We start from the raw sequence: 12586 nt of genomic DNA, 5'->3' as shown, positions 1-12586 counted from the left end.
TGCCGGGGACTCCTAGTGGGAAGAATTTTGTTTGGGTGATTGTCCACCGGTTAACGAAGAGTGCTCATTTCTTGCCTGTTAATAACACTGATTCCTTGGGTAAGTTGACACGCTTGTATGTGAAAGAGATAGTGTGGCTGCACGGTATATCGAAGAGTATTGTGTCGGATCGGGACCCAAGGTTCACGTCTCAGTTTTGGAAAAATTTGCAAGCAGCATTGGGTACTAAGTTGAAGTTCAGTACTGCATATCACCTTTAGACGGACGGCCAATCAGAGCGCACCATTCAGACCCTTGAAGATATGTTGCGAGCATGTGTCATGGAATTTCAAGGGAGTTGGGAAAACCACTTGCCGCTCATAGAATTTGCGTATAATAATAGCTTCCATGCGACTATTCAGATGGCTCCCTATGAAGCTCTTTATGGGAGGAAGTGCAGATCGCCTTTGTGTTGGGATGAAGTCGGGGAGAGTAAGATAATTGGGCTCGAAATAATTCAAGAGATGCAAAGCCAAGTTCGGATCATCAGGGATAAAATGGCAGCAGCTCAGAGTCGTCAGAAAAGCTACGCTGATACCAGGAGGAGAGAGTTATCTTTTGAAGAAGGTAATTGGGTTTATCTCAAAGTCTCTCCCATGAAAGGAGTTAAGCATTTTGGTAAGAAGAGGAAACTGGATCCGAGGTATGTCGACCCTTTTCAGATTTTTAAGAAGGTAGGGTCTGTCGCTTATAGAGTTGCTTTGCCAGAATATTTTGGGGATATTCATGATGTCTTCCATGTATCATCCTTGAAGAAGAGTTTTGGATAACAAGAGCCGCGCTTTGTCGACCCAGAGAGTATTCAGTTGCAACCGAACCTTACTTATGAGGTTGTTCCGTCACAGATCATGGATTGGAAAGAGCAATAGTTGAGATCCAAGATGATACCTCTGGTAAAGATGGCATGGGGGGATCCGTTAGCTCAAGATTTCTCTTGGGAGAGAGTAGCTGACATGAGGGAGCAGTACCCCTACTTGTTTGAGTAAATGACGATACGTTTCTTAATCTTGATCTCAATGGTTTTATGTGGCTTGTTACAAGTTGGTGTTTGATCTTGTAAATTTCGAGGACGAAATTTGTTTTTAAGGGGGGGAGGATGTGATGACCCGCTTTTACGTGTACTTTCACTGAATGAGTTTTTTAATTTAATTAATATAATAGTTCTTTTATTTTAAATTATTGTATTTTAAATTGGTTTTTATTTTATTTGATGTAGTGTTTACTTTATTTTAGTCGTTTTATGTTTTTAAAATCCTTTTCAGCAGATCAGTTTTTGGTTTCCGGAGTGAGGACTAGACCTAATTTCTTTTCCCTAATCTTTTTTTTCTTTTCTCTTTTTCCTTTTTCTTTTTTTCCCTTTTCTTTCCTTTTCTTTCCTTTTCTTTTTTCTTCTTCTTCTTCCTTCTTCTCTCTCCCCATACCCCTGAACACCCCTCCTTCCCTCTTCCCGTCGCCGTTAGCCTTCACCGCCCAGACCCGCCGCTTGCCGGCAATGTGGCCGGCACCACCCCCACCAAAATCTTCCCCTCCGGCCGGTGATCACCTCCACCAATTTCCAGCTCCATCCGGCTTGCCGGTCACCACCTAGAGCCCTTTCTTTCTGCACGGATTTTTGCCGTTTCAGGCGCCGTCGCTCCACCTCCGGCCACCACCTCTTCGCAGCTTCTTCCTCTACCTCTTGCCGACCTAACCCACCCAATTTCAGCCCTGATCCATTGCCGAAGCAGCTCCCACGAGTTCATCTCCGTTCATCCCATTTTTGGCCTTCCACCGCCATTTCCTCCACCACCCACGGCCAATACTCACTTCCTTTAGCTTCATAAACATCTCAAGGCCATTCCCTATCAATTTCATGTCTTGGTTTGTCCCTGTTCGAAAGTGGGTAATTTATTACCCACGGCTACAATGTAAAATGCACTGTTACGTTGCTTTTCCTCTGCCGTTTGCAACGCCGCGAGCTTTCAAAAAATACCTTATAGCGCTTACAAACTTCACTTTAGATTTAAATATATTTTTGCTCTTACAATAAATATTTGTTGTTGGTTGGTTGATGTCGGACTGAGTCCGAGGAGTTCGGGGGTCGGATGGATTGAGGACGGAGTTGATTGGTTTATTGATTTGTGATTGGTTGGTTGTTTTGTGCCTTGAAGTTTCATTTACATGGTGCATGCACGTGCATTTTATTTAATTGAGAAAAATTATGTTTTGTTGGCGCAAATGGATTTTCGGGTGCTTGTGTATCACGACCCCAAGTCGGGATGGGGTATTATCTCGGTGGAGCTCCTCTGGTCACTCAGGAGTGGATAATACTGAGTGAAATCCCCTGGGTTGTCGCAGGACGACGACCGGATCGCACGATACGGTAACGCTGTCGTGTCGACTTCGTGGTCCCTAGAGTGGCGGGGACTAGAGGATGGCCGGGCCAGGGTCGTGCTGGGCGCGAGTACTGGGCATCACTTATTTAGGTGTCACACGCTTAGACGTTACCTACGATGTGGCACAGAGCCAGAGTGTGCGGATGATCCCTAGGGGAGATCATGGTACATGCATAATTAGATCGGTTTTATGGTTTTAGTTACGAGCCATTTTCTAGGAAAATGGCGAGGTTTGGTTTTGAGGCTATGTGATCCATTTTCTGGGAAAATGGTGGTTTTTGTTTTGGGCCATTATCTGGGATAATGGCGAGGAATGGTTTTAATGGTAATGTTTTTGGACCAAATGGGTTTTTGGCGTGCGTGGAAAAATATGGTTTTGCGGGTCATGTGCATTGGCTTTTCTTTCATGCATATTGTTTGAGTTTTATATGCTTTTATCTAGTGGTGTTTGGATCTTACTTACCTACTACACCATTTTTGGTACCGTAGATTTTGGTGCAAAGTTTGAGGAAGAGGAGGAGCCTAAGCCCGAGGATGCGGCTCCGCCGGAGTTCTGAGTTGGAGTTTATGCTTTGTATTTGGCTTTGAAACTATATTTGTAGTTTGTAATATTTTATTATGTATGTTTTGAACAGCCTTGTATTAAATAATGAAAATTCTAGTACTTAGTTTATGACTTTGCTATCCGCTGCGTGTCTCTTCGTACACACTTGTTGCTTATACACACACTTGGCACTTGTCGATAGGGAGGTGATCCGTGATGTCACCATCTGGACGTCTCGATTTTCCCGTGTCTGTGCGTGGGGATTTGGGGCCGTCACAAGCGGAGTGTCTATACTAGACTTTGCATAAAAAGAAAATGAAATGATGTTGATTTTGGAAAATATGCATGTTATTTTTGAAAGAAATGTGAAAAAAATCTCAGTTATTTGTTTGACATTACTCATGAAATCTGTATGAAAGAGAAAACATTTTTGTCATGATTGAGCTTATTTTTGGTATTCTATTTTTGAACTATGCAAAAAGAGCAAATATAAAATTTTGTGCATGATTATATGAATATGCTCTGGATCTATTTTGATTCTGTAGATGATATGATTTTATTCAGTACTCTGTTTTGATAAGACGTGACTTCTAAAAAACCTTTGACATAACCTTCAGATTTTGAATTTGATCCTATTTTTGCTTTGTTCAATTACGGCCCAACCACGAGTTATAATAGTGAATACGACCTAACCACGTGCAATAATAGTAGATACAACCCTACCAAGGGTTATATTAGTGGATATAACCCAACCACGGGTAATGATAATGGATATGGCCCAACCACGTGTAATAATAGTAGATACGGCCCAACCACAAATGATAATAATGGATACGGCCCTACCATGAGTTATATTAGTGGTCTCTATTTGAGTGCACACCTTGGTGACAAAGTGATTTATGTTTTCTTGGATTTTCGCAGATGCACAATCCTACTATGGGGGTTATACGTGGCCTTTATTCTGATATGATGATGATGATCATCATTTATGCTATGCCAAAGGATATTTTTGAATGAAAATATTTCTGAATCTTCATTATGATGTTTTGATAACATGTTCTGCTTCCGCACTATGAAAATGAAAATGTTTTGTTCTGCATTCCAATCTCTGTACATACTCATGTTTACATACTAGTATATGTTTTTTGCTTACTAAGTTATTGGTAACTCACCCTTTATCTCCATAACATTTTATAGATAATTTTTGATGCCGCAGCTGGAAGTCAAGAGTAGAAAGTTTTGGCAAGATTAATTATCATAGAGAAATAAGTGCCAAGGGGTACAAATATTTATTAGAGAGTCTTAGTTAGTTGAATTATTATTTTATATTATTTTGGTGTTTTGAGTTATGTATATATCCAAGTCTGTGGAGATTTTAGTTTATTTTGTTGAGGTATTTCTATTGTGTCCTAGTGGAGGAACATATATTTTTAGTTTGATTAAATGAATTTATATTTTATTGAGAATTTGGAGTATTTATAATTGTGATATGGGAGATGATTTTAGGTTTCTGGAGCTAACTCTCCAGACCTCCTGGACCGAGGCATTACTAATCCAATGGAAGGAAGTCAAATCGTGGAGCAATACGTGGCTCACTTTATGGAATTAGGAAGGTTTGCATTCTCTCTTGATAGCAATCAACAAGATTAAGGCCCAAAAGTTTCAACGAGGCTTGCAACCAAGAATTCGTAGCCATGTTGCTTTTCTAAGAATCGAGAATTTCTGAGAATTGGTTAACATTGCTTTAATAGTTGAGGCAGAGCAAAGGAATCTAATCACTCAAAATCAATGTGGAGAGAAAGAAAGTAATGCCTTACTCACCAAGAGGAAGCACAACATAATGATTGGAAATCCGGCATTGGTTACATCGCTAGTATGTCATAGATGTGGTCGAAGACATAGCGGTGAGCATCAATTGACCACAGGAGCCTATTTTAAGTGCGTTGGAATACCGGTAATGGAGTCGAATGGAATACCACAGGACCACAGGGCATTGGAATCCAATGGAGTGCAAGGAATACCGGTAATGGAAGATTTTCCCAATATGTTTGTTGACGATTTACCTAGATTGCCCCTAGATAGAGAAATAGAGTTTATCTTAGAACTAAAGCCAACAACCACACCTATACATAGAGCACCATATAGGATGGCCCCTGCATGACTAAAGGAGTTGAAAGCCCCGTTTGAGGAGTTATTAGACAAATTGTTAATTCAACCAAGTTCTTCCCCATAAGGTGCACTAATGTTGTTTATAAAAAAGTATGACGGATCCATGAGGATGTGTATCAATTATCAAGAGTTGAATAGGGTGACCATTAGGAATAAGTATCTGTTAACATAAATTGATGATCTATTAGACTAGGCTCAAGGAAATTCAGTATTCTCTATGATAGATTTTAGGTTAGGGTACCATTAGCTAAGATTAGGGAGCAAGATGTTTCTTAAACTGTCTTCAGGACTTGATATGGACATTACGAGTTCTCAATAATGCCATTTGGGTTGACAAATGCTTCGACAACATTTATAGATTTGATAAATCTGATCTTAAGGCCATATTTTGATAGTTTTGTTGTAGTCTTCATTGATGACATTTTGATCTATTCCTGAAGTGATGAGGAGCATAAGATACACTTGTGTCTGGTACTCGAAAGATTACAGGAACACTAACTCTGTGAAAAACTCAGTAATTGTGAGTTTTCGCTTCGAGAGGTGAAGTTCTTAGGACACGTGATTTTCTAGTAAAGGTTTTGCACCAGGTCCTGCTAAGATAGAGGCAATAACGGAATGGCAAAAATTGACCAGTGCATGATTATGCCCAAAGAATAATGTCGTAGTTGTAGCACAGATTTGCAGTGTCGATTCCACAAGGACATAAATTAAAAGAATAGCAGAATGAACAAAGAAACTCAACAAAATATTAAATGATTAATGGAGAATAAAGATTAATTTTAAATACAAATTAAAGTGACGCAAAGTGATTAAAGAAAAAAGTACTCAAATTTGATGAACAGTAGAGCGTCGGGAATCCCTTGCATAAATCCGGTATTTTAGTTATTCTTAATTCATTGGATAACTCAATTGGGAACTCAATTCCCAAAATTCCCAATCATAAGGTATATATTCATAAACCAAATTTAAACCAAATGTAATCCTTTGAAAAATCATTCACAACTTTTAAAATACGTAAATTATTATCACTATTGAGAAAATCCAACGACGACAATATACTCAGGGAGTGATATTGCAGCAAAGAACTAAATTAATATAGATAAGTAATTGATCCAAATATAATCAAAGAACCAATCTATTCAATAGAAAAAGCATGATTGAATCCATAAACAGACTAGATTCTATGATTATTCGGAGAAGAAAACATCAACAATAAATTGAGAATGATAAAACAAAAGAGTTTTAATAATTGAAAATCAAATAGATAAATTAAAAATAAATTAAAAATACCATCTAATATACAAGTAATTTTCTCCTCTCTTCAAATCTGTCTCTTGTGCCTCTCTTCCCTTCCTATTTCGTGCTAATGATATGCTTATATAGGGTAGGAAAGAAACCCTAATGTCTTCATAATTTCTGCATAAAAAATTGCCTAAATTTTATGACTCATCTTGTCAGCCATGTACGTGCTTCAGGAGTTTGAATTTATAAATCCTTATTAGAAACAAATTTATAGCCCTTTAAGATAGAGGTCAAAATAATAAAGTATGTCCAGATTCTCTCCTAGTAAATTTCGGATTTGGACTTCCTGTAATTTTCTTTTGTGATTTTTTTGCTTTTTTTCTTGATCCAAGATTCCAAATTGCTCTCAAACCCCATGAACTATAGCAATCCACAGAGTGTGTGCGTGTTCTCCAAGCTATAACTATCTTACCACGAACATTGACACATGCAACATCAAGAACGTGTCAAGTAAAAGGTTTAACTCCATAACTCACAGGTATAATAGTATTTCATATAAGGGCTCTCTCTATAGAGTTGACAATGGGTGTACACACAGTCTTATGGGAAATTAGGCAATTATGTACAAGCAACAAGCAAACATTGATTTTGTGATAGAAACACTAACAAATGAGACTTCCACCACTCTTTCTGAAAGTTTACTTAAGATCAGAATGGTCAATACAAAAGGTTGTAACGTGGCTTGGGTTCGGGATTATATGAAAAAAAAGGATGAAAATGATTTAAAAACTTCCAAGTATGTACAGAGGGAATCTTATTAAATATCTCATTATACCACACTTCTCACTTGATGTTCTCTCCAACTTTTCAGATCATCAAATAATAATGTTTTTCATTCTTCTTCCTCTTCTTTCTCTTTTTTTTTCCCCAACAATTTGTGGACAAACACATGCCATTTTGGTAGTCTTGCCATTTCTACCCAACCTTTATTTTTTCTTTTCTTTTTTTCTTTTTTTTTTTTTTTGGAAGCTCACTTAATTGAACACTTTGTAACTTGTACTCTTCTCTCTTTTTTTTTCTTCTTTTTTTTAATTGAAAATGATAAAATAAAAGAAAGAAAATGCAAATTCCACACCTAGTATACACTTGGAATTAAAAAGGGTAGAAAAATCAGTGTATAGTTTATACTCCAATGTGCAGAGGCATGGATGATATGAGCATATAAAAAGAAAAAGCCACATGTGTTTATTAGCTCAAAGTTGGCTACTAGGGGTCTATGATGGAAAGGGTTAGCTTGAAAGGCTCAAACGTTGATCCTAAGTTAACCTTCGTCATATCCCAAGTATATCCACCATCTTACCACAAAACATGTAATGATATTCTCAAAAGAAATGCCCAAATCAATAGATTAATGAATACTTATCACAATTTACTACATTTGTAGGCTCTCAATCCTCTCCAAACTCACATGAAGACTTAAGCAAAAGAGTTCTCTAGCTACATCTATCAATCCACCATCTTACCACAAAACTTGGATGAGTGCATTAGGAGTTCTGTGAATGCTTTAGTAAAAAATTGATTATGGTGGGTTTGGTGAATTCACAAAGATAACTATGAATGAGAATGAGTACATATGTGAAAATGGTGCACGTGTGATGCAAAAAATTGACACATAAAAGTATGCCACAGAGTTCTAACAAACACTTTAAATACTAAATTTGCACCACCTCCCCCAACTTAAATAAAACATTGTCCTCAATGTTGAATGGGGAGTAACTAAAAAGTATAGAATATACCTGATGAGTGCCATGGGTAGCTTGCTAAGCATAAAAGATGGTAACCTGAAATGATGAAATGAAACTATCTTGCAAATAAAAACAATGAAAACAACATCAAACAAAAAGAAAAAGAAAGAAAACAAATATAAAACAAAACAAACAAAACAAATAAAGAAAAACATACCTATGTGGTGTGGTCAAGGTTGATAGACCGGTCCACAAGTGGAATGTCTTTCACTTCCGGAACTTGTCTATCAAATAATACTTTAAGGCATTGACCATTTACTTTGAAGATCTGACCATCCTTAGGATCCTCTATTTCTACTGCCCCATTTTCAAAAGCATGTTTCATTACAAAGGGATTAGTCCACCTAGATCGAAGTTTTCCTTGGTGCTCGTGAAGTCCAAAATCATATAAATATACTTGGTCATTAGGCTCAAACCTCTTCCTAAGAATATTTTTACCATGAGACTCTTTCATTTTAACCTTATAGATTTTAAACTTGGGCAAATATTTCAATTTAACTCTTGGTGCTTTCATACTTACAAGAATCTGTCTTTCACCTTTGTTAGGGAACTCCTCAAATTTCGGTTGCCAAGCCCGTGTTCCATAATCCTGAGTTTTATAAAAAAAATAGCACAAATATCAACAATATCAGATGAATCACTAATAGTATCAAACTCAGAATTAACAAGAGAATATTCAAGGGGATCAAAATTATGAGTTGTGTGAACTCCCTTATCTATGAGTGCGTTAATCATGTACGTTTGGTGGCACTTATCATCTATTGATTGTTTCTCAATATGGAAAATGTTGAACTCCATGGTCATGTTTCCAAAAGATAGTTTGATCAACCAATTCCTATAATTTATAAGTGCATTAGCCGTAGCAAGGAAGGGTGTACCTGATATGAGAGGAATCTTAGAGTTAGACTTAACAACCAACTGAGTGTCCAAAATTAAGAAATCAACAAGGTAATAAAACTTATCAATTTGGATCAAAACATCCTCAACTATCCCTCTTGGTTTCTTAACTGAACAATCAACCAATTGAAGCACAATAGAAGTAGGCTTAATTTTACTCAAACCAAGCTGCAAATAAATGGAATAAGACATCAAATTAACACTAGCTCCTAAATCTAGCAAGGCTTGTCCAAACTTCTGATTTCCAATACTACATGCAATTGTTGGACAACCAGGATCCTTGTACTTAGGAGGAATTCGCTGCCCAATTAGAGCACTAACTTGCTCTGTTAGAAATGCTGTCTTCTTAACATGGTGCTTCCTCTTAACTATACACAAAGTTTTTAGAACTTTTGCATAAATAGGAACTTGTTTAATAACATGCAAAAGAGAAAGGTTAATCTTTACCTGCTGGAGGTTCTTCAAGATTTCATTACTAGAATCTAAAGTTTGCATACCAGATTTTAAAACTTGAGGAAATGGTACCTTAACTAGGCTCTTGATTACCTTGGCTTCCTTGAGGAACTTGGTACTATCATTATTTTGTTCCTCTTCAACATCCTCTGACTTATCAGTTGTTGGGATGTGTAAAGACTTACCACTTCTTGTCATAATGGCATTGATATCCTTTAAATTTCCTTGTGCCATATGTTGACCTTGGGGTGTGGATTGAGGTTGAGAAGGAACTTGTCATGCTCATTCACACTCAAGTAGCTCATCATCTTGGATACATGGCTCTTTATCTCCTTGTTTTCTTCAACAACCTGCATAATTAAATATTCAAATTTTTGATTAATTTTACCCTATGCCTCAATAAAAGCATGTAAAGTATCTTCTAAGGAGTTCCTAGAAGAAGAGGATGCATGATATGGTGCAGGATATGATCTAGGGGGTTGTGCTGGTGGCTGGTTTTCAAACTTCTAGCAAAAGTTTGGGTGATTTCTCCAACTAGAATTGTATGTATCTGAGTAGGGTGAAAATGGATTTTTATATATGCTGAGAGAATTGCAATGTTCCTTATACACTACTCCCATCTCAGCAAGTGTTAGTCAATCTTGTGCAAGATGATCTACTCCGAGACAAATAAAACAAAGTTCAGAGGCATCAACTTGGGGAATAATATGAGCTGCCATAGTTCCCTTCATCTTCAATGCATCTAACTCTCTAGTTAGGCCCTCCATCCTTGCCTTCAAGTTATCTTCCTCTTTGAGATGATAGATGCCTCCACTAGAATGAGTTTGATTGGAGCGTGCTCGATTGCTACTATCAAAATCATTTGGTTCTGTCAAACTATGAGTTTTTTCTGCAAGTTCATTAAAATACTCTATTGCTTCATCTGAGTCCTTCTGCAAAAACTCACCATTACATATCATTTCAACAAATTGACACTCTCTAGGAGTGAGACCTTCATAAAAATAGCTAACTAGACACCAGCATTCATAACCATGATGGGGACACAAGCTAAGTAACTCTTTAAAGCGTTCCCAAGCTTCATACAAAGTCCAACTATCCTTTTGCGTAAAAGTTGAGATTTGCCTTTTCAAAGTATTAGTCTTATGATGAGGAAAGTATTTATTGAAAAAAATTTGGGTCATCTTAGCCCATGACTCAATCAACCGTGGTCTTAATGAATACATCTAAGTTTTCGCCTTATCCTTTCGGGAGAAAGGAAAGAACTTAAGTCGAACAACATCTACAGTGCCAGGTTGACCATGAAATGTAGCAACAAGCTCTTCAAACTTCCTAATATGCACATATGGATTTTCACTCTCTAAACCATGAAAAGTAGGGAGAAGTTGTATTATACCTGGTTTGAAATCCATTGGAGGAATATTTGGTGGAAATATAATGCATGATGGTGTTGCTATACGTGTAGAGTGAAGGTAATCATGTAGAGTCCTAGGTTGATCTTCGTGCACACTCATTTTTTAGGACTAGATGGATTATCAAACAAATGACTAGAAAAATTAGACTCTTGAGTCTGACTCTAACACTGGTCTACAAGCAAACCGACCTAAGGCATCTCTATACCTGTGCATGCAAAGTAGAGAAAAATGCAACACAAAAAAATCAATTGGAAGGTATATATTTATAAACCAAAATTAAACCTGTTGAACACAAGGTTTCAAGTTTCATGTGATTATAAATCTACACATGGATTTTGATGATAACAAATGAATTCAAAGAATAAAGGAGTTTCAAGCTCAAGTTGTCCACACAATGGAGTCAAGCACATCAAAGAACCAAGCATGAGCAAGAAGGAAACAAGTTCACATTAAAGTCATAGAGTAATGTTGTAAATCTCTTAAAATTCGAAATTAGGATTAATGCTCAAAATTAATATTTTATCATAAAGCATTAAAATACATTTTCCACATGTGCATGAATATTTTTGAAAATTAAATTTGAAAATTTTGAAAGATGATTGATTGTCATCTTTTACATGTGCATGCCTTGATTAAAGGGTTGAACTTTGAAAATATTAAAGATGATTGATTGTCATCTTTTACATTTGCATGCCTTGATTAAAGAGTTGAGCTTTGAAAATATTAAAGATGATTGATTGTCATCTTTCACATGTGCATGTTTTATTTGAATATTTTCAAAAGTGATTGATGCTTTTTTAGACTTATACAAAAGGTAGATGATTTTGTTTGAAAAATTTGAAAAGTAAAGTGTGTTCCTTTTGTCATATACAAAAAGTAAAAGATTAGGTTTGAATTTTTTGAAAAGGAAAGTGTGCTCCTTTTGTCATATGCAAAAAGTAAAAGATTAGGTTTGAATTTTTTTGAAAATGAAAGTGTGCTCCTTTTTTCATATGCCAAAGTAAAATATTAGGTTTGATTTTTTTGAAAAAATGAATGATGTTGTCTTTGACAATTGAAAAAGAAGAACCTTTTATTTGAATTTTTTGAAAAAGTGAATGATGTTGTCTTTGACATGTGAATCTTTTTTAATTTGAATATGAAGTCTCATATGCCTATAAATAGATCATTTGAGAGCTTCACATTCACAACACCAAGAGCATACAACATTCATTCAAAGCTTTCATTCTCTCTTCTCTAAGCATTGAGCCTTAATCCTTGTTCATTTTGATAGATATAGTTTGCGCTGTATTGTTCTTATTTCACTCATTGAGGAGTGCTTTCTGATAACCTACCCACTATCAGCTCTTGTATTAGAAAAATGGTGTGTATAACCCTTGTGCGTGTAGAAAGTATTCTACACGGGGAATAGTTGAATCATCACGTGTAAGGTGATTGCAAGTATAGAGGGTGTTCTACACGGATCCTTTGTAGTGGTGTTGTTCAAAGGTGTAATAGGTTTCTATCTCCACCTGAAGGAGGTTGAATAGTGAATTTGGGAATCCTCAAGGGGTAGCTTGAGGCGATGACGTAGGCAGTGGGGCCGAACCTCGTTAACATACTGAGTTTGCTTCTCTCTTACCCTTACTCTTTATATTTATTGTTATTTCA

The 12586-nt window shown here is 36.6% G+C and overlaps 1 non-coding gene across 1 annotated transcript; it reads left to right on the top strand.

Moving 5' to 3' along the window:
- Positions 1-10550: 10550 nt before the first annotated feature.
- LOC122277838 lies at positions 10551-10659 on the top strand. Its single transcript, XR_006229146.1, has one exon. It is a non-coding gene; the product is annotated as a small nucleolar RNA R71 (small nucleolar RNA).
- The last annotated feature ends 1927 nt before the right edge of the window (positions 10660-12586 follow it).

The sequence above is a fragment of the Carya illinoinensis genome, chromosome 9 (assembly GCF_018687715.1).
Source record: "Carya illinoinensis cultivar Pawnee chromosome 9, C.illinoinensisPawnee_v1, whole genome shotgun sequence".
Lineage (NCBI taxonomy): Eukaryota > Viridiplantae > Streptophyta > Magnoliopsida > Fagales > Juglandaceae > Carya > Carya illinoinensis.
This window is presented reverse-complemented; position numbering and strand designations above follow the sequence as displayed.